Consider the following 21,313-nt stretch of genomic DNA (forward strand, 5'->3'; position numbering starts at 1 on the left):
AAATAACAATTTTTCAATCTCTATAGATGACATCTTAGACTGAATTAAACAAGGTCTATGGTCCACCGGGGTGAGCCATGGCATGCCACATACATGACCCACTACACAGAAGAACGAGCAGGTGGATAGTCGCATGTGATAAGCTACCAAGAACACAGAGTGGGACATGAACACTTTACCAAACACACAACACGCATGACCCACTGCTTATGAGTCACAGTCCAGAAACCTGTTTCATGCCCCGCCCACGTCGCACACACCCCAGCCTCCTCCTCATGTAAATCTACCAGATCTCGAGCTGTAACTGCTCACACGTGAATTTGCATAACTGATTACAGACATGACTGATTTCACCCTTAGCCGACCCCGAACAGTATCTTCTAGACACACGTCCCTCATATAAATGACATGCCACCTATAAGATCCACTGGCTCTGTGATCTCCAGCAAGTTATTCTTTTGAAGCCTCAGTTTTTCCTTCTATAAAATGGGCCTAACTTGTAGTTTGTTGTGAAGATTAAATAAAATATCATAAGGGTTCTTAGTCCTCCTTCCCTTTCCCTTCCACCACTTAGAGGGTAAACCATAGGCCTGGGAATCAGACAGAGCTAGGTCAAAATCCAGGCACTGCCAACTTCCCAAAGCTATGACATCAGGTCCCACCCCTCCCAGCCTTAGTTTTGGTATCAGATAAATGGGTTGATACCTTCTTTGCAGGGACGGTGTGGGCTTTAAATGACCAAGTGTAGGCATCTGGCGCAACAGGGGCAATGATCACTGGTGGCTGATTCCTTGACCCACTGGCCACACAATCGGTGGCAGTCAGAACCCCCTGCTCAGGAGAGCTCCCGGGGACGGCCTGCCCGACTATGGACAAACCTGGGCCCCTCTGCCATCAGCTCAGCGGCCACTCTTGCTCTCCACCCCACCCTGTGGTCTGTCTGACCCCACTCGACATGCAGTGGCTCCCAGCAGATGACAGAGGACCTCAGAGCTCACAGAGAGGTCCAACTCCTTCATGTTGTAGATGGAGAGATGGAGGCCTCTAGAAGGGCAGGAGGGCTCATCCGGGGCAGCCAGGGGGATGGGGTTGCTGCAGACCCAGCTGTGGGCAGGGCCTTCCAGCGTCCAGTCTGGACAGTGGTTAAGAGAGCTGCCACGCTTGACCACTTCCTTCTCCTTTTAAACCACAATGATGGCTAATGTTTCTGGAGAGATTCTGTGCTAGGCCCGCCCGGTGCTAAGAACTTGCCACTCTTCTCATTTTATCTGCCGTGCTTTACAGATGACAAAACTAAGGCTCAGAGACAAGAAGTGACTTGCCTGAGCCCACACGGGAGGAGCTGTAATCTGAGCCCAAGTCTGACTCCAGAGCGTAAGGGCTTCACCCCCTATATGCTGCCTCCCTCCAGGAATCCCAGAAAGGACATCAGAATTCGGGGGCACCGGAGCTGGTGATCCTATCACATTACTGACCAGAGACTGGGGATCTGAGGAGCCCAGGAGCCTGTCCCTGTCACATGAGAGTTCAGAGGCACCCTCCAGACGCTGGCCATCCCAGGCTGCCTGGCACCCTAACTTCCCCTGGCCACTTACCACCCCGCTTACCACCCCGCTATCTTTTGTCGTTCCTCACCCCACCCCCACCGCCCAGGGAGTGGTGCAGGGAACCCGGACTTATCAAGACAAAGAACAAAAGTCGTGGGGGAAAGAAGCCAAGAGCCATCTCCACTCTGGGGTAGGGCCCTCCAGTTTCGCCCCTTTGAAATTTCAAATTCCAGTTTGTGGACAAAGTCCTAAACTTTCTCACAATATAGGTCCCCAACCACTGACCAAACTCCAGTCCAGGCAGCCAGCAGGCCCAGGGCTGGCCTGGCCCTGCCGCTTCCCTTGGCAGCACTCAAGACCAGGGAGAAGGGGGGGTCCTGGGCCAAGTGGGGTCTGCCAGGCCATCCCTGCAGCCCTACCCCACCCCACCCCACCCCACCCGACTGGGACCCCTGCCTCCCATCTGAGAGGACAGCTCTCTTCCTGAAGCTGGGATCTGTCGCTTGCTGGTACCAACAGCAGATATCAGGTAGGCCCCCTCCCTGTTCTGGGCACCTTTCCCCTCCTTGAATTCTTCAAACACTGCCCATCCCACCGTCCTCACCTGGATAAGGCCACATTGGCTGAATCCAGTCATGACCTCACAGAACTTCAAGACTAGAAAGGGTGTCTCAACAAACCCACCCATTTGGTGGATGGAGACACTGAGGCCCCAGGGTAGTGGCGGCTGGCTGTACGTTGAACCATAGACCTCAGGCCCCTCCCTGAGCCCCAGAAGGTGGAAGGGAACTGCTCAAGGCCACACAGCGGTGGAGGGGGTGGAAGGGCTTTGCCTTCAAAAGAAGACCCCAAGCTCTGGGTGTCCTGCATCCCAGCCCTCAAGGGCCCTGGCAGTGCCTCCTGGGGACCCTGCATGGTAGAACGTTTGTTCCCTCAGTCGTTGATGGCCACGGGGTTGCCACGGGAGTACTTCCGAGAGGAAGACGAGGGAGCTCGGGGCTGAAGGCCAGTGGATTTGGAAGGAAACAACATTCATGTGGTTAACTGATAACCGAGCCCCATCCTTGGGCCCCCAGAAGCCTCCTTCCTCCCTCTCCTCAGCATGATTAAGACGAACTTACTTGCCTGCTAATCATTGCTGAGCCTGTTGATTTTGCCTTAAAAAATTAACTGGGCATGAGTTTGCGGTTTGCCTCACCCCTAACCCTGAAAAGGCCCGGGTGGGCAGGAGGCCACCCGGGTTATGCAAGAGGCTGCTGGCCTCCCCACGCACGTCCAGTGCCTCCTCTCCCGCTCTCCAAAGGGTAGGTTTTGCTCAAGAGTCAACAGTCTGCTTGTTGCCCCCGCTCTAGGTCCTGAGCAAATTTGCTCTGTTACCAAAGAGAGATAAAGGCCGCTGGGGGGAGAGCTTTACAAACAGGGATGCGGTGCGGCAGCTTTGAGCACGGGATTCTCGAGTCCTGCGGTGTCAGAGCCCGGAGAGTGCTTAGGAGGATGTGGGCCCCGGGGCCTTTCAAATGGAATCTGAGGCTCCCAGGAGCCCGGGAGGGTAGGCACAGGCCCCGCTTCACCCAGTCCCTGCCTCTTAGAGTCTTAGACACCCTCCCCTTAGTATTTCCTTTGAAAGGTGGAGCCAGAGCCAATGGTGGGGACTGGAAAGATGCTGGGCCAGGCTCATCCCCTCACTCCCTATGCAGATGGTGGGGGCGGGGTGGGTGCTGTTGTCATCCAGCACAGAAGGTTACCCCAGTATTCTGAGTCTCCAGCTAGCCTGAGAAGACAGGGGCTCTCTCTGGACTCAGTGATGGGTTCCGGACATTAGTAAACCAGATGCACTGAAGACGCCCTGCTCCGCTGTTCACCCCCCTTCCCGCGGCTGGCTGGGAGCGGAGAGGTGCCTGGAGCCACCTGGAGTCTGGGGAATTCACCTGGCCCTGGCCCTGTGGGCCCTCTGAGCAGCAGCCATGAGCTATAAACCAAGTTGGAACCTGCCTCGACCACATCCTCTCTCTGGAGGGGTCGGGCCAGAGAGAAAGAGAGAGAGAGAGAGAGAGATGCAGGGCCCAGCCCTGACTCCGGACCTCTCGTGGATCCATTTCCTCACCTGATTGGGAACAATCATACCTGCCTCCCCGGCTCGTGGAGGCCGAAGCCGTGAACAGCCATGGCTGGTGTCCACGCAGCTGTCTGGGGGGCTTTACACGGGCTAACTCATTAACCCTTACACCCATCGATGAAGCAGGCAGTCATCTTATTACCATTCTGCAGACCTGAGGCACAGAGGGTCTGAGCCACAGGCCTGAGCTCCTACGACGTATAAGGAACAAGAGCTGGGATTCCAACCTGAGCGGCTCCAGAGTCTGTGCTCTTACCCCCGGGGCTCCCTTGCCCTTCCAGGGCTGACACTTGGTGCCCAAGGCAAGCTGGCCAGGATGCTGACAGAGTAAGCCCCGTCCTGAGGCACGTGTGGGCTGTGTGCATGGACTGTGAGGGCTGGAGAAGGCCCAAGAAGGCAGGCCTGTCTGGGCTGGAGTGGTCAGGGATGGATCCCTGGAGGAGGTGGCATCCTGGGCCATGGGAATACCCAGAAATGGAGAACATGGTGGCTGATGACGGAAGGACATGGAAGGCACGCTGGCCAGAGAGCAGGGCATTGTGGGAGATGCTGACCACAAGGCTCAGGAGGTAGGGTAGAGTGTATGGTCCGGAGAATGATCAGGAAGGAAGCCAGGAGGACTTGGGTCTGTGGGCGGGGCCTGCCTGAGGCCTGCCTCCTGCCAGGTGGCTTGTGACTTTTGGGCTGAGGCTGTTGCTGTCCCTCCTGTTTTTATCCCTCCTCCCTCCTGGTTATGTTCCTGACTTTATCTGCACAAGTGACCTTCGGAGTGAGATGGGGCCTGCACAGCCCCTGTGGGGCCTGAAAGATGATAGTGAGCCCCTGCTTGGCCCAGGCCCTGGTCATGGTGTAAGGGATGAACCCCTCCCTATCCCAGGAAATGCACTGGGTCTCCCTGCACCCAGGTACTGAAGGGCCCCAGGGATTTGCCTGAAGGTCACTGAGATGTAGTGTTTGGGAGTCCTGAGACTCAAGCCAGGGTTGCTACATACAGTTGTACAGGTTGCCCACTGCACAACGGTTCTCTGTGCAAGGAGGTGAGTCAGTGTAGAAATCTAGCCCCTGTTTCGCTTACCAAACCAAGTGCCCATGGAGACTTATCTGCCCAGAGGAGAGCGCCTCTTATTTATTTTCACGAAGGCTCCATGAGAGCCCTGCCTCAGCTCTGCTTCCAGCCACTGTGTGACCTTAGGCAAGCTCATTTCCCTCCTGGGCCTTGGTTTCCTGTTTGAAAAGTTCTCTAGCATAAAGCAGAGATCCAGCTCCGACGGTGAATTAGATTCACCTGGAACTTTTAAAAAAATACTGATGCCCAGGCCCCATCACAGGCCAGTGATCAAATCTAGGGATTGGGGTGGATGGGTGCTAGGCACCAGTATTTTTTAAAGTCCCTGGGTGATTCTGATGTGCAGCTAAGACTGAGACCCACAGTGGGAGCTGGAAAGGCCTAGATATGCATCCATGCTCTGCAACTCCAGGGAGGCTCAGCTTCCCCATCTCTGTAATGGGAACGATGATAGCTTCCTGGTAGAGTCAGAAGGCCGATTCAGCGGGATGATATTCAGACAGCACGTGGCACTATGGCCGGCATGTAGGGAGCTCCGGACTCTGGGTACCAATGACCAGTATTTTGCTATTGGCAAAATGAGACTGGCTTGAAATAAAGGGCCTTTCCAGGTCAAAAATTCAGAGACTCGGAGGCAGGCTTTCTCTGTTCCTTATGTCAAGTCTTCATACTTTGGTCTCCATCTTGGCTGCACGCCTTTCATATTATTGAGGCATGCGTGATTGTTATTACTTGATATTTTACCTAATTTATTTAAATTTTTTAATTAAATTTTTGATTCGGTATTACATTCACGTGGTTCAGAAATAAAAAATAAAAAAGGTGCACTTTGACAAGTCTTGCTCCCCTCCCTGGCTGCCTTCCAGTCCACTTCCCCTCCTCGACACCGGCCACCACTTCTCTCATTTCCTTAGCCTCTTCCAAACTTGCTTCCTGCAAACCCAGGAGCATCCAAGGCCTTGGGTTTGCACCCCCGCCCCAGGCAGTGTTCCACACCTTGCTCTGGTCTTTAATAGCAGACTGTAGACTCTTCCATAGCAGTTGAGAGCAAGCTTTGAGGAAGGAAGGGTTATTGCCCCCCCTTCACAGGTGAGGAAACTGAGGCTCAGACTGCTGAGTGTTTGAGCTATTTCCACCTGGCTCCAGAGCTGTGTTTGTCCCCTGCCCTAATGTGGCCTTCCAGGAAACCTGGCCCAGTGAGCTTTGGAGCCTGACCTAAATCTCTCCGGGGCTGGCCTGACAGGAGGTGGGATGGGGGTGGGCTGTCAGGACCCCCACTGTGTCTGGACCCCAAAGACACAGAGAGGTTGAAGGGGGGAACAAAAAATGTCCACAGTCTTCCAGATGGTGAAGCCATCTGGTGAAGCCAGATGATGTCCCCTGGATGGGAGAGTTAGGGTCTGGTGGCCATGTCCTCTGGTGGAGTGGAGCCTATCGGGAACTCTGCCAGCATCAGGCTGTCAGGGAGGCAGGGAAGGCCAGGAGGAGAAAAGGTGGGGAGGGAAGGGAAGCATGGTCAATGGGTCAGGCCCAGGGGAAGGAGTCCGAGGGGACCCCTTCCTGGAGGTCAGGGAGGAGCACTTGGAATTCAAGGCAGAGGGGGCAATGCCATCCTAACCGGTGTTTTCTGCCCAGGCGACCTCAGGGCTGCCTCGGGATTGTCCACCTGCTTCAGGCCACTAACTCATTGACTTCGGCCAGTCATTTCTCTTCTCTGCATTGGTTTCCCAAAGTGCAAAATGAAGGAGATGAGGGAGCTGGTCTTTAGCTGGAAGACTCCATAAGGCTCCCTCACCTTGTGGAGGGAATCTGGATCCGCCTTGATCAGAACGGCAGCCACCCATTAAGAACCCTGGGCCTTTCTGGCTTGGGGGCTCGGGGTACGAGGCCTCTGCACTGCTCCCCAATCTAGACTCCTCCCCTGGGTCCTGGGTCTCTCTTCCACCACCCCATCCTCCTGTCCAGGTAGATGTGGAGTCAGGACCATACCTGGGGGGTGCTGGGGGAAGCCCTGGCCCCAGTCTGACATCCTCCTCCTGGTGCTATGGGGTCCCGCACAGTAAGCAACTTCTTCATCCTTGAGGGGGCTCCTGCTGCCACCCTGGCACCCAGTACCCTGTGAGGGCTGCGAGGCAGCGCTAATCTCTTAATACTGGTCACAATGAGATTTCAGGGATGGTAGGAGGCGGTCTCCATGGAAACGGAGGACCCGCCCAGGACCCATGCAAGGAATTAGCCACAGGGTTCAGCAAGGGGGTCCTGGAGACCCAACCCAAACAGAACAGGAAGGACAGCAGCCTAGACTCCTGGGTCCTGCCCTGGCCCTCCCACGGTCTCAGAGGGCTTGAGACAAACCAGACCCCTCTCACTGCCTGTCAGGAGGAGGAGGCCTTTGGCTGACCAAGGGGTGGGGCTCCTGGAGGAACCATATTCACAGGGACAGCCCTGTCACCTTTCTGAGGCTTAGTTTCTTCATCCTCCAATTCGGTTCCAGTGCTTAACCCAGAGACTTTTCCAGAATACCACAGGCTTCAGAGTATGTCAGACATGAATCTGAAGCTCAGCTTTTTAGTCAGACTGTAAACCCAGACCAAGCACTTCATTTCTCTGAGCCTCAGTCTCCTCATCTGTGCAATGGGCTCAGTGATACCAACCTAGCGTTGCTACTGTGCCTGACTGGTGGGTCCGGATGCTCAGTGAACGAGCCTCCTCCTCAGCTCTTTCTGACTGCCTCCCCAGCACACCTGCCCCCCACTCCCAGCCACTCGCAGCTTTCAGAATCCCACGGCTTCCCCTTGGCTCTGGCCTTTGCACATGCCGAGCCTGCTGCCCAGAGCAGCTGTCACCCTTTCTTTTTCTCCCCTGCCCCTCCAAGTCCCATCTTCGTCATCTTCCTCCCACAGCCCTGCTGGTTTCTTCTCTGTGCTCACACAGCCCCCAACACTTGACATCATCACAGTGTAATCAGATGGTGGTTACTGCCTCCTCCACTGGACTGTGTCCCATTTACTGTTCTGTTCCCAGGACCCAGCTGCAACTGAACATAATGGGTTAGATGGATGAGTGAACGAAGGAGGAATTTACCCACCCAATCACTTAACATGTATTCCCCACTTTCCACGTGCACTCTGGCAGGTGTGGAGACACAGTTGTGAAGCCAATAGGCAAGAGCTATCCCCCCAGGGTTGCAGTTTTAGCAAATAAAAATACAGGATGCCCACTGACATTTGAATTTAAGATAAACAATGATTTTTTTTAGTATAAATATGTACCAAATAACGCATGAAGCATACTTACAATAAAAAAATAAGTTGTTGTTTATCTCAAATTCAAATGTCACTGGGCATTCTGTAGTATCTGGCCCTCCCTACTCCTTCCCTCACAGACCTTATATTTTGGTGCAGAGGTGTGATGGAGAGACAGTAAGCAAGGAAATACATCTTTAAAAAGAGAATTTCAAATAGTGATGAAGTTGCAGTGGCAAGATGGTCAAACAGCAGGCATGACAGGGGCGTCTTTGGATAGGGTGATCTCCAGCTAGTGGCCTTGACCTGCACGACACAGTCCTAAGCTCCTATGAGATGCTCCTTTGGAAAAGTCCTTTAAGGATTTGAAAGGGCACGGAGGAGGCCGTTCAACTTAGAAGGGCTCCGAGGCGGGCAGAGGGCGCAGTGGAGGGCGGGGGGGCGCTGCTGTATCTCCTTTGACAGACTCCACAATTTTGCATTTTGGATCTGGGCCTTCACAAACCTTCACGAACTCGCTGTCCCACCCCTCGGTCAGCCAAAGTCCTCTGCGGGGCTGGGAGCCAGAAGAAAGGGCCAAAGGGGCTGTGCAGAGAAGCGTGGCCACCCGGGCTGGAGCAGGGAGTTCTAACACCGTCCCCCACACCCCTACCCCTGTCCCGCGGTTGCCGGAGGGCACAGGGCAGAACTAGTGCCAGGGCAGAACCGGAGGGCGTCGGGGAGGGAGCGGCCCAGACACTCTGCAGCACCTCGCTTCGCGCATCCCGGGCTCCACCTAGTGGCCAATGCTGGATTGGCGTTCAGAAACTTTTCATTAACCTCACGGGTTTAACCAATCATAGCGGAAGTAGCATTACAATCCCACCAATCACAGGCCAAGACGGACTACATCGATCCAAACCCAGCTCCGCACGATGACCAATCGCAATTTGCTGAGGTTAGTTACAGAGTAAGCTAACATTCCTCCAATCACACACCAGCACTTGGCCACTGCACCAATCGGAAAGCAAGATTTTAAAACTTGTTCCCCGAGGCTGGTATGGCGTCGCCCTTACATCTATGAAATGTATATTCCCAGCACCTGGTCCCAAAGTGCCGGCGTCTTTAAGTAGGGTCCCAAGCTTCGGGCTGGCTTCGAAGTCTACATTTGCATTCGGGGGCATCTATGTATTTTAACACTGAGTGATAGTAAAAGCATTAAATATCCCCCATTATAAAAATTAATGCGCGGGTCCGGGAGAGTGGGGAAAGTATGCCCTTTGTTTGGAGTAGGCACCCCTGAATTGGAGCTCAGTTACCAGGTTTGCGAAGGACAATCCACTCCCCCTTCCTCAGTCTTTGAAAGAACAATAGCAATCCCGCCTACGTTAATTGGACTATTTCATCACCCAAGCCCATCTCAGTCATTCAAGCCCAAACCATGGGAGTCACTATCTTTATGTTCTTCCTCCCGTCCTTTCCAAATTATCAGAAAATCCAGTTCTTGGCACCTCCAAACGTATCGCAGATTTTCACCATGTTTTCATCTCCACCACAGCCAACCTTGTGCACATCAGTATCATCTCTGGAGGTCTGCAAACGTCTCTTCACGTCTGTTCTCCCAGGTGCTGGCTCCCCTAACACCCACTGTCTACCCAGGGGCCAGGGATGATCCTTACACACAGACTGGATCAGGTCCCTCCCTTACTGAAAACTTTATGGCTTCCTGTGCATTTGTAATCAAACTCATAAAAATCAAAACTCCCCCAGACTGTGGGACCTTGATGCCCTTGCGTCTATATCCCCACATCTCCAACCCCATTTTATCCCTGCTCACCGCAACCCCAGTGGCTGCAGCCACGCTGGCCTTTTGTTTGCTTGTCTTTCTGCCTCAGGGTCTTTGCACATTCTTTTTTCTTCGCCTGGAAAATGGCTCCTGGGACCCTATCCTTGAATTCCTCTCCTTTCCAATTCCCTTCCCTGGATAGCTTTTCAAAGTAGTGACAGAACCAGATCCTATCTCAGCCGAAGCTCACGCCGCTCCATCTACCTTCAGGGGAGAAACAAAACCCAACCACACAGTTCAGCCCACACTGCTTATGAAATAACAGCACTCCCACCCAAAAGGAAGCCTGAAGGAGCAGTATTGGCTTAACAGAAAGGTGTTGTCAGACTGTCTTCTCCTTGGTGGACCAGAGTCCCTTCTCTGAGAAGGCCACTTGGTGAGGCAGGTCATAGTGGTCAAAGACAGACCAATCCAGTGACTCAGTTTACCTTTCTAGACCCATCTTTCAGACTCCTTTATTCATAGTCTATCTGTGGGCTGTTCTCCACTGTTCCACTCCTCTCCTTTCAGGCACCTGGCCACTTTCTTGCTTCCTTTGAAGTTAGATGTGACCAGGTGACTTGTTCTGGCCAATGAAATGAGGGCAGAAAGACCGTGCATCACACCTGGGCAGGAGCATGAAGAGCCAGTGCTGGGGGCATCATGGAAGCAAGTGTGGGTGTGGAGTTACCAGAGTAAGGAGTGCACCTGCTGGCCCGATGGGCAGGTACTGTAAGTCAGCAATACGCTCAGCTGTGTGAAGCCACTGAGACTGGAACTTTTGTCACGGCAGCACGGCCTCACCTAACTTGACTGCTTACGATCTTTCCAAAGATCCCCGATTTTCCTACGACCACTATGATTTTTGTCATATCTGAAAGCCACCTATGCTATTACTTAATATTTTTCTTACATCAACTCACTGATTTTCATTTAGATTTTAGAAGGAAATGTTATTAGTACCCAATGAAACACCAGTATCATAAATAGAAAGCAATGGGAAATAAATGGAATGAAATAAACCATTATATTATATAATCCTGTTGCCTTTCAGACACTCTGGGCCCTTGGTCATTCTCTCTTTGTTTAAAAAAAAAAAAAAAGGAGGTCCCTAAGTGTGTGGCAATCTTTTGGACTCCAAAAAGCTGGCTGAGATTGTCAGATGTTTGGAGGCAGCAGGCTGAGAGCACAAATTCTGGAGTCTGGCTTTCTGGGCTTGAATTCTGGTTCTGCCACGACTGGCTGTGTGACCTTAGGTGAGTTACTTAACTGCTCTGTGACTATTTTCTAATTGGCAAAATAGGAATGATAATGATAGGTGTGTCATTGGGATGTTGTGGGGATTATCCGTGCTAATAGATGGAAAGGACTTAGAACTGTGCCTGGCACACGGTGTGTTCTGCACAGGTGTGCACTCTCCAATAATGTCAGGAGCAGGATCCACACGGATTTGAAGAAATGTCTGAACTCGATGAAGAGGAATGAGAAATCCTCCACACCGCTTAAAAATCAATCACCTAGACAGTGTGGGTGGGGAGAGCTGCCCTAGTGGCAGGTGACATGACTAAGTTCTAGAGGTTTTACTTGGCAGCTGCTGCCCACACCTCTCACCTGGGTTCATGTGACATCAGGGAGGACCAAAAGCAAAGACAACAAAAAGTAAACAGGTGGGACTACAGCAAACGAAAAGGCTTCTGTACATAAAAGGAAACCATCAACACAATGAAAAGGCAACATATGGAACGGGAGAAAATATTTGCAAATCATACATCTGATAAGGAATTAATATCCAAAATATATAAAGACCTCCTGTGTCATAGGATGGGACAGGATGAGAAAACCATATCCTCTGAAGAATAATTAAAGAACCAAAGGAATTCTGGGCTGGCTGATGGGGATGAGGAAAAGGGCAGCTTGGCAGAATGGTCAAGGCCACTACCTTTGAAATATCCATGCTACCATTCGCATAACTGACCTTGTGAAAATTATAAGCTCTTCAAGCCTTATTTGCTTCGTCTGTAAAATAGGAATCAATAATAGGACTTGTTAATCCATTGCTTCGTAGAGTCAATGTGATCAACCTTACAACGTGGCACGTAGTTGCCTGTCATGTACTTCTGTTATTTATTGAAGTCAAAGTACTTTACTTTGGGAAACAATGCTTATCTCTTCTTACAGCCCCAGAAAACAAACCAGGACCAACAGATGAATGGTACAGAGAGGAAGGTGTGTGCGCCAAATTAAGATGTTTCTACCAGATGCAACGGTTCTACCAGGGGAGAAGCTGCTTTATGAAGTTGTGAGCGTCTTGTCACTGGAAGCATCAAGCCCAAGCTAAATGACCATCGGTCAGGAAGGACAGTGAAAGGATTCCAGCCATCAATCCAAGGCTGAATCAAAGTAGCATCTCCTAGGTGCAGAAGTCTTAAATAAAACGTGATTACAACCAAATTCATGCTGGAAAAACTGGATATCCGCTTGCCAATGAATGAAACTGACTCTCAGCTTACACTGTATATAAATATTAACACAAAATGGATCAACACCTAAACATAAGAGCCAAAATTATACAACTCTTAGAAGGACACACCGGAGAAAATATTCATGACATTGGATCTGGTGGTGATTTCTTTGGATATGACACCAAAAGCACAGGAAACAGAGAAAAAATAGATTAACTGGACTACATTGAAATCAACAACCCCTGTGCACCAAAGAACACTTACGAACAGAGTGAAAAGACGATCCCTGAAATGGGAGAAATCTTTGCAAATCATACATCTGATAAGGGGTTCATACCCAGAGTATATAAATTCCTACAACTCAACAACAATCACAAAAAACAGATTTCAAAATGGGCAAAGGATGAGAATAGACATTTCTTCAAAGAAGACATACAAATGACCAAGTAGCACATGAGAAGATGCTCCGTATCCCTACTCATTAGTGAAATGCAAATCATTGCAAAACCACAGTGAGATACCACTGCACACCTGCTGGAATGGATATTATTTAAAAAAACAAAACAAACGACAACCAGATCATAACAAGTGTTGGTGGGGATATGGAGAAATCGGAACCCTTTTGATCTGCTGGGGGGAATATAAAATTATGCAGCTGCTACGGAGAGCAGTATAGCAGTTCCTTACAAAATTAAAAACAGAATTACCATAGGATATGGCAATTCCCCTTCTCGGCAGGTACCTCAAAGAATTGAGAGCATGGTCTGGTAGAGATATTTTACACCCATTTCATAGCAATGTTATTCACAACAGCCAAAAGGCAGAAGCAACGGAAGTGTCAATTGACAGATAATAAACAAACGTGTGTTTGTGAAAAACAAGCAAATGGGATAACAAACAAAATGTGATATACACACAAAACAAAAAATGTTATAGATACATATAATGGGATATTGTGTGATAAAAAGAAACACAATGTGATATATCCATATTATAGAATATCATTCAGCTTTTAAAGAGGAGGAAATTCTGGTATGCCATAACATAGAGGAAGCTGGAGGACTTCATGCTAAATGAAACAAGCCAATCACAAAATGACAAGTACCGTATGGTTCCGTTTATATGAGGAACCTGGAGCAGTCAAAACTGTAGAGACAGAAAGCAGAATGGTGGTTGCCAGGGGCTGGGGGGAAGGGAGGCATGGAAGGTTATTTTCCAATGGGTACAGAGATTCAGTATGGGAAGATGAAAGAAATGTAATGTGGCAGCTTCCAGGATTTTTCTTAAAGGACAGCTGCAACATGACTTTGACTCCCTTTTCTTCTTTGTCCCCTCCAACTTTCTGTAACGAGGACATGTGGCTGGAGCTCTGGCAGCCATCTTGGACCATGAGGATAAAGACCTCATGGTGATGAAAGAACAGTAGCCGGAAGGAGCCTAGGTTCCTGAGGACTACTATGGGGAAGCGCAGCCATCCTAACATTACGCTGCCTACATCGGGACTTTCACAGAACTGAGGAATAATCTACCTTGCTTAAGCTACTATTATTTTGTACCTCGGCTACTTATGGACAAACTAAACCCTATCTGATATGCACATTATTACTGCTTCTGTGTGATATTTTACTGGAGGCCCTAACAATGCAATAAAACAAGAAATTAAAAACAGATATAATAAGAGAATTTAGCAAGATTACTGGATACATTTTTAATATATTCAAAGCATTTTGGTTTTAATATTTTGAAAATGTAACATCAACAAATGAGAAGACTCAGTTTTAAAAACTACTTACAATAGCAATAATGATTATAAATTATCTAAGAATGAATGTAACAAAAGACTTTGGATGATTAAAATTATCTAACTTTACTGAAAAACTTAAAAGCAGACCTATATAAATGAAGACCTCTATCAATGTGTTGTACTCATGGCAGAGGGATTTATTATATAGAGACGTCAGTTCTTCCCAAATTAATAAATTCAATGAAGTTTCAATTAAAAGCCCAATAGGACAAAGCCACTTAGCTCAGTACTTGGCAAATTGCAAACACTCAAAATATGGTGGCTGCTTTCACTGAAGCCCAGTGGAGGAGATCAATATGCCACTGGTCTCTAACCTTTGTTCTGTTCTGTTCAGCATCATCCTAAAATTTACGTAAATGAACAAAGAGAATAGGCAAGATGGTTTTTAAAGAACAACTATACTATGAGAAGGACACGCTGTACAATATATAAAGTTACAGGTACACTGCCAAGGATGGTAGATACCAGCCACATGTGACCACTGAGCTTTGGAAATGTGGCTGGTTCCCACTAAGGTGTGTTGTCCGTATAAAACACACATCATATTTTGAGACTGTGTATTAAAAAAGAACAAAATATATCTCATTATTTTTTATTGATTAGATGTTGAAATGATCAGATGTTGAAATTATATATATATATATATATATATGATCAAATAAAATATATTATTAAATAATTTCAACCATTTCTTTTGGGGGCTTTTTTAAATTAAACTTTTTATTTTGGTATAATTGTGGGTTCACTCACCTGGGTTTAAAGAATTTTTTTATTGTTTAAATGTGGCTACTAGAGATAGGTAAGTGGACCAGTATACAGAGCCTAGAAACAGATCGCCATAGATTTGAAAATGGGAGACAAACAGAAATGACATTGCATGTCAGTCAAGAAAGGATGTTGAAAGAAAGAGAGAGAAAGAAGTTAAAAAAGAAGCGAAGGAAGGAAGGAAGGAAGGAGGGAAGGAAGGAAGGAAGGAAGGAAGGAAGGAAGGAAGGAAGGAGGGAGGGAGGGAGGGAGGGAGGGAGGGAAGGAAGGAAGGAAGGAAGGAAGGAAGGAAGGAAGGAAGGAGGGAAGGAAGGAAGGAAGGAAGGAGGGAAGGAAGGAAGGAAGGAAGGAAGGAAGGAAGGAAGGAAGGAAGGAAGGAAGGAAGGATATCCTATTCAGTAAATGGTGTGGGGCCAACTGGGTATCCGTATAAAGTAAAATATAGTAATGGCATCTCTATTTCATACAACACACAAAAATCAATTCCTATGAATAAACACCTAAATATGCAAAATAAAACTTTAAAACTTGAAGAAAATATTTAGTATAATATCTTTATGATCTCAGGGCAGCACAAGATTTTATGGACAAAATACAATAAGCACAAACCATAAAGGAAAAGATCAGTAAAGTTAACGACCTGATATATCATTTAACCAGGAGGTAACTTCCATATAACCATAAACTTCTATACAACAAAAGAGGCTCTAAAGAGGGTGAACAGACAAGCTACAATCTGATCAAAGATGCTTTCAGCTAATATAACTGAAAAAGGATTTGGGTCAAGAATAAATAGCGCCCAGGGCACCTGGCTGGCTCAGTCGGTGAGACTCCCCACCTTGTGCATGTGAGACCCACGTTGGGTGAAGGGATTATTCAAAAATAAAATCTTAAAAAAAAAAAAGAATAAATAGTTCCTTCAAATGATAAGAAGAGGTAAATAATGCAACAGAGAAATGGGCAAAGGATATGAACAGGCACTCCCAGCGCAAACTCAAATGACAAAAAGAGCCTTTCCCTCTGGAACAGGGGAAATACAAATTCTCATCTTACGTTCATCATCTTCTGGAATCAGGTGCCGGTGAGGATGTGGAGTGACGGGAACCCCAAAGTGAGGATGCCCGCTGCCTGAGATCCAGAAATTCCACTCCTGCGTGTATCCTAGAGAAACCCGCAGCCACGGTATCAGAATGTTCTTTGCAACATTGTTCCGAAATAGCGAGAAACGGGAAATGACTCCGTTGTCCAAAACTAGACACTCATACACAGCATACCCAGTGAGTGACCTACTTGTGTCTGACTGGAAAGAGCCGAAAAGCTGTGATAGGAAGGAACAAAAGGGGGGCGCTGCAGGATGCGTACAACATACCATTTGAGTACATTTTTCAGATTGACAGAATAGTACATATTGTTTATGTAGCCACGTAGAGCAGAAGTATAAAAACATGTCTGGCAACGATAAACAGCAAAAGTTGACAGTGGTCACCTTCGAGAGGGGTGGCAGGGGGATGAGATCAGGGAGAGGTACAAGGGGGCTTCAACGCAAAATATAATATCTCACTTCTCATTAGAACAAAAAACGAATCCAGTGAAGAAATGGCCATGCGGTAAGATTCCACAAACCTGAGTGATGGCACATCAGTGTTCAGTGTTATTCTCTATACTTTCCTGCGTGCTTGTAATATTTCCAACTTAAAAGAAAGATATTATGAAAAATTTAACTTTCTTTCTACCAGCAACAGATGATTTGCATGTAATTTTTAAAAATCGTACTATTTAAAATATCTAAAAAATTATTATTTTTTAAATCTAAGAATGTATTTAAGCTATAGCATTTCTCTGCTTCGGGGCAGGGAGAGCTTTCATGGGTGCTCATGTTTTTCAAGGGGCTCGGTGTGAGCCATTGCGGGCACACTGGAGGTCTCTCTTGAAGTGCCCAAGGCACTGTCATGTGTTAAGGACTCTGAGGAGTGCTCAGTAATGAAATTTGCACAACTTCTTTTAATCCAACATCTAACAATAGGATCTGTCTTGTCTGAGCGGCCTTGGGAAAGTCTGACCCCATGACCTCCACGGTCTGACCTCATGACCTCCACGGTCAGCCATTCCAGTTTTGACTCTGCCACTAACCTGCTGTAGACTTTGGCCAACTCACTTTTCCTCTTGGAGCTTCAATTTAAGATATTAAATGAGTGTGTGTGAAGTTTAGACTCTTAAGATTTCTTACCTATTTCCAGGTCTAATACCCCATGCTGGAGCCCTGTGTTAGGGTGACATTTCCACTTGATTTTACTCCTCCTCGCTCTATTAACTTTTTCACTATTTTAGCAGATTCATGGTAGGAGAATTATGAAAATGCACTGAAGCAAAATAAAAACTGATTAAAAATATCCCACAAGGTCCCTATGGGCCCTTTTTCAAAAGGTATGGTGATAGGCTAGCATTTATGGAGCACTATGTGCAAATGCACTGTCTTAGGATAGGTCTGTTCTTATCCTCATTTTACAGAGGAGGAGACTGAGGGTCAGAGGGTACCGTCAGCTATCCAAGGCATACGGCTTGCATAGCTCTAACCCGTCTTCCCAACTCACAAGCACAAGTTCTCAGCCACTACCAGACAAGGCCTCCCCCATTGGAAGGGGGGGGGTGTCTCCATCCCTGCCAAGATTCCTTTTCCCCCCTGGCTCCCTGAGTCCTTCAGGATTCTCTCATCCCCCCAGGGGAGCTCTGGACGTTATCTCTTCCAAAAACAAAGTCTGCGCCTTTGCCATAGAATGAACTCTGTCCCTCCCCCAAATCCGGTCCACCTTATCTCTGCAAAAACTATGACTTGCCCTGGAGAGGGGGGAAAAATAAGCCTCTCCCCACCCCAGCTCCACCCCCAAAATCACTGGATTTGGGGTAAACTGGACAGGCTGGAGACAGAAGAATGGGTGTGTAATTAAGTTTCAAATTGACTATTGTGTTATGCAAATGTCTGATAAAGGAAACACAATGGCTGCCAGATGGGGGCTGGGAGGTGAGATTTCCCAAGGGGAGAATTCTAGAAGGCAGGACTGGAGTTCTGGAGCCTAGGTCCTCCAGACGGACAAGCAGGCAACCAGGGTGGGGACGCCAGAGATAATTGTAGGGAGGAGAGAAGAGCCAGCCAGGGACAGGAGCCCGAGGCTTGGCTAGGACCGATCTATTCAGCATGGGACACAGAGGTGATGAGTGAGCAGTGGACTCGGTCATTGCCCTGGTGTCCAAGGGACCAGAGCAACACCATTCAACAGGAGTACAATGGGAACCACAAATGTCATTTTAAATGTTTCAACAGTCACGTTAAAATAAAATGGTAAACTTATGAAAGACGAGATCGTTTTCACAAATAATGAGCTTTCCCTTGGTCTCAGCAATCAGGGGTCCCAAACCCAATTGCCCTCAACGGTATGCGGAATAGATGGTACATAAGCCAATCTCACACTTTCCTGTAAGAAAACCAGCAGCGAACGAACAATAGTTTATGGTCATCAGTGTAACTTCGGTGTAGGGGCATTGAGGAACGGTGGAAACGGCCCCAAATTAGAGAAAGCACCGCCAAGCTAAATTGCTCCCGTAGACTCGTCTCATGGCCACGGGGGACCAGTGTTGCTACAGCTTCCCATTGTGTTTGAAAGGAGCAGGAAGCTGGGATTTTTAAAGGTTGGCAGTCAATTCAAATCATATTCAAAAAAACCCCCAAACTACCCAGATCTCAGCCTCTGGTCCCCATCAAATCCTTGACTATGTTTTACAGAGAAGGAAACTTGGTTCACGGCGGTTAACTATTTTCCCAACTCATAGCAAAGACAAAGAACTGGCTCTTCTCCTCATTTCGATTACTTCTCCTAATAACCAGCATTGATTTTTTCTTTTTCACGGGTTCTGTGGTGAACTTACGTACCATACCACCAAGGAGGTAACGTTTATGATGCCAGGTTTAGAGAGGGGAAACCAAGGCTCAGAAACGTGCAGTGAACTGCCTGAGATCCCAGTGTGGGGCATGAACATGGATCTCTGTTTGATTAGAAGAATCTAGATGCCCCTTCTGGCTATGCTTCTTACGCTGCAGAGCCCTGAAGAAACTCAGAGACCATGGAGCCCGGTGGTTTTCACCCTGGGGCTCCTCCAAAGGGGCTGGGGCTACGGTGTGGGCAGCTTCCTACACATCCACACTTGCTTTATTATTTTTTTTAAGATTTTACTTATTTATTCATGAAAAGAGAAAGAGAGAGAGAAGCAGGCTCCCCGTGGAGCAGGGAGCCCAATGCAGGACTCGATCCCAGGACCCCAGGATCACTACCCAAGCCCAAGGCAGGCGCTTGACCCACTGAGCCACCCGGGCGCCCCTCCACTCTTGCTTTAAACCAACGGCCTCCATTGTATCATTCCTCTGAATTGGCTTCCGGGTAAGATTTTGTTTGAAGAGAGGCTGCCACTGCTTTTCTTTCTTTCTTTCTTTCCTTCTTTCCTTCCTTCCTTCCTTCCTTTTCTTTTTCTTTCTTCCTTCCTTCCTTTTCTTTCTTTCTTTCTTTCTTTCTTTCTTTCTTTCTTTCTTTCTTTCTTTCTTTCTTTCTTTCCTTCCTTTCCTTCCTTCCTTCCTTCCTTCCTTCCTTCCTTCCTTCCTTCCTTCCTTTTCTTTCTTTCTTTCTTTCTTTCTTTCTTTCTTTCTTTCTTTCTTTCTTTCTTTCTTTCTTTCTTTCTTTCTTTCTTTCTTCTTTCTTTCCTTTCTTCTTGTTTAAATTTAGAAACCACTGACCTGCCACGGTCCCTGGTCCCTTGATTTACAGAGGAGGAAACTGAGACCCAGAGGTAGCAAGTGCCTGTGGTCCGTCTGCAAGTCAGAACCAGAGCCGGGGCCAGACCTGGGTCCTGGAGGCCCAGCCTGGAAGGCCGGCCCCGCCTGGGAAGCGGCCCACTGGGTGTGCCAGGGCCTCCCTCCAGCGTCTCTGCGCTCTGCCCAGGGAAGGGCCAACTGTTCCCTCTGTGTCTCACCACGTGCTCCGCCCTTCCTCATGCCTGTTTGGATAACTTTTCGACCTGTTCCTTCACAAGCTCTCCCTGAGGTGTGGCTGCCTCGGCTGCTAGGCCCGGGGAATCCTGGGGCCTTGGCAGTGTGGCGGCCCGCCTGGCCGGTCCCACAGCAGACAGTTGTCAAACAGTGGCTGTCTGGGCAGCGGGAGGCCTGTTGACCCAGGGGAGAGCCCAGGCAGAGGCTGCAGCTTCCTCCTCAGACCACGGGCCCATCCAGCCCCTCAGCATACTAACTCAGCTGTCCTCGGCTGTACTGGCTCCTTCCACAGATTTTACAGAGCACTAGTGTGTGCCAAGCACCATTCCCCATGCTGAGGATTCAGCAGGCAACAGGAGGCCAGACTCCCTGCTCTGATGGAACTTCCACCGTAGTGGAGGAGACAGATGAATGCACAATTCCAGAGCTGTGAAGATAAGAGGATTGATAGTGACGGTGGAGGTGGGGCGGTCTTAGATTTGGGTGGTCAGGGAAGGCCACTAAGTGGGATACTCTAAGTGGGAAACTTTCGAGCTAAGCCCCAACCTATGAGAAGAAACCCGTTATAGGAAGATCTGGGGAAAGGCCTTGGGGCAGAAATACGCTTGGAGAGATTAAAAGATAGTAAAAGGTCAGTGTGGCTGAACTAGGGTGAGCAAAAGGGATGAAGACAGGAGAGGCCAGCAGAGGGGCAGACAAGACTTGGATTGCATGGGACCTCTTAGGTTAGGGAAAAGAACTCGGCACAAAGGTACCGAAAGGTGTTCAGCAGGGATTTTGAACATGAATACATTCTGAATTTCTCCTGTAACTTTAACTTCGCTTTTTCTCTCTGGGGCTTTCCGTTTCAGGACTCTATTTTTCAGGTACACTCCAGGGTGTTTGAAATAGGGTTTCGTTATTCTCTTTCCCTTTTTAATTTAAATTTTCTTTCCAAAAATTTAATCAAAGCCGTACAGGTACACAGTTGAAAGCAAGCAATTATTTTTACAAAGCTGATAATCAATAATAGTCGCTGTCCACCTTCCCTTCCCTGAATCTAGCCCTACCACCCGGAGGCAACCATCTCCAACTACTGTAGCTAGTTTTCCTCTGTATTTCTACATATTATGGTTATACCACTACTTCTTGATTTTTCAGTCTTAGATGTAATGTATTAACTTGCTAATAGGAAAGATCCTACGTAACTATTTCCCAATCTAGAGATAAGTCAATATTCATTGTTTCCATATACACAACCACATTGCTGTCATTAACTGTTATCCACAGCTGATGTCATCTGTATATGAACCCGAGCTTTCCCGGCATTATCTCAGTTAATCTTCACAATAACACTGTAAGGTTATTGGTTGGTTAACATAACAATACTAAGACTTTACAACCAACAACATGGGTTGCACCTGCAGAGATATCCTGAGAGGTAAGGTGAGCTGGCATTATTCACCCATTTTTCAGAACACATGCATCTCGAA

At 48.1% G+C, this 21,313-nt stretch overlaps 1 protein-coding gene across 3 annotated transcripts in view; it reads left to right on the forward strand.

The window, feature by feature from the left end:
• The first annotated feature begins 1,111 nt into the window (after positions 1 to 1,111).
• The window catches only part of FITM2 (fat storage inducing transmembrane protein 2), a 67,052-nt gene continuing 46,850 nt past the window's right edge, over positions 1,112 to 21,313 (forward strand). For all 3 annotated transcript variants that reach the window (XM_045804682.2, XM_045804683.2, XM_045804684.2), the window contains exon 1: positions 1,112 to 2,076. The gene's annotated coding sequence lies outside the window, so the exon portion shown is untranslated. The remainder of the gene's footprint in view (positions 2,077 to 21,313) is intronic.

This window comes from Ursus americanus, chromosome 22, assembly GCF_024610735.1.
Source record: "Ursus americanus isolate L20-20 chromosome 22, mUrsAme1.1.p, whole genome shotgun sequence".
NCBI classification, from domain to species: Eukaryota; Metazoa; Chordata; class Mammalia; order Carnivora; family Ursidae; genus Ursus; species Ursus americanus.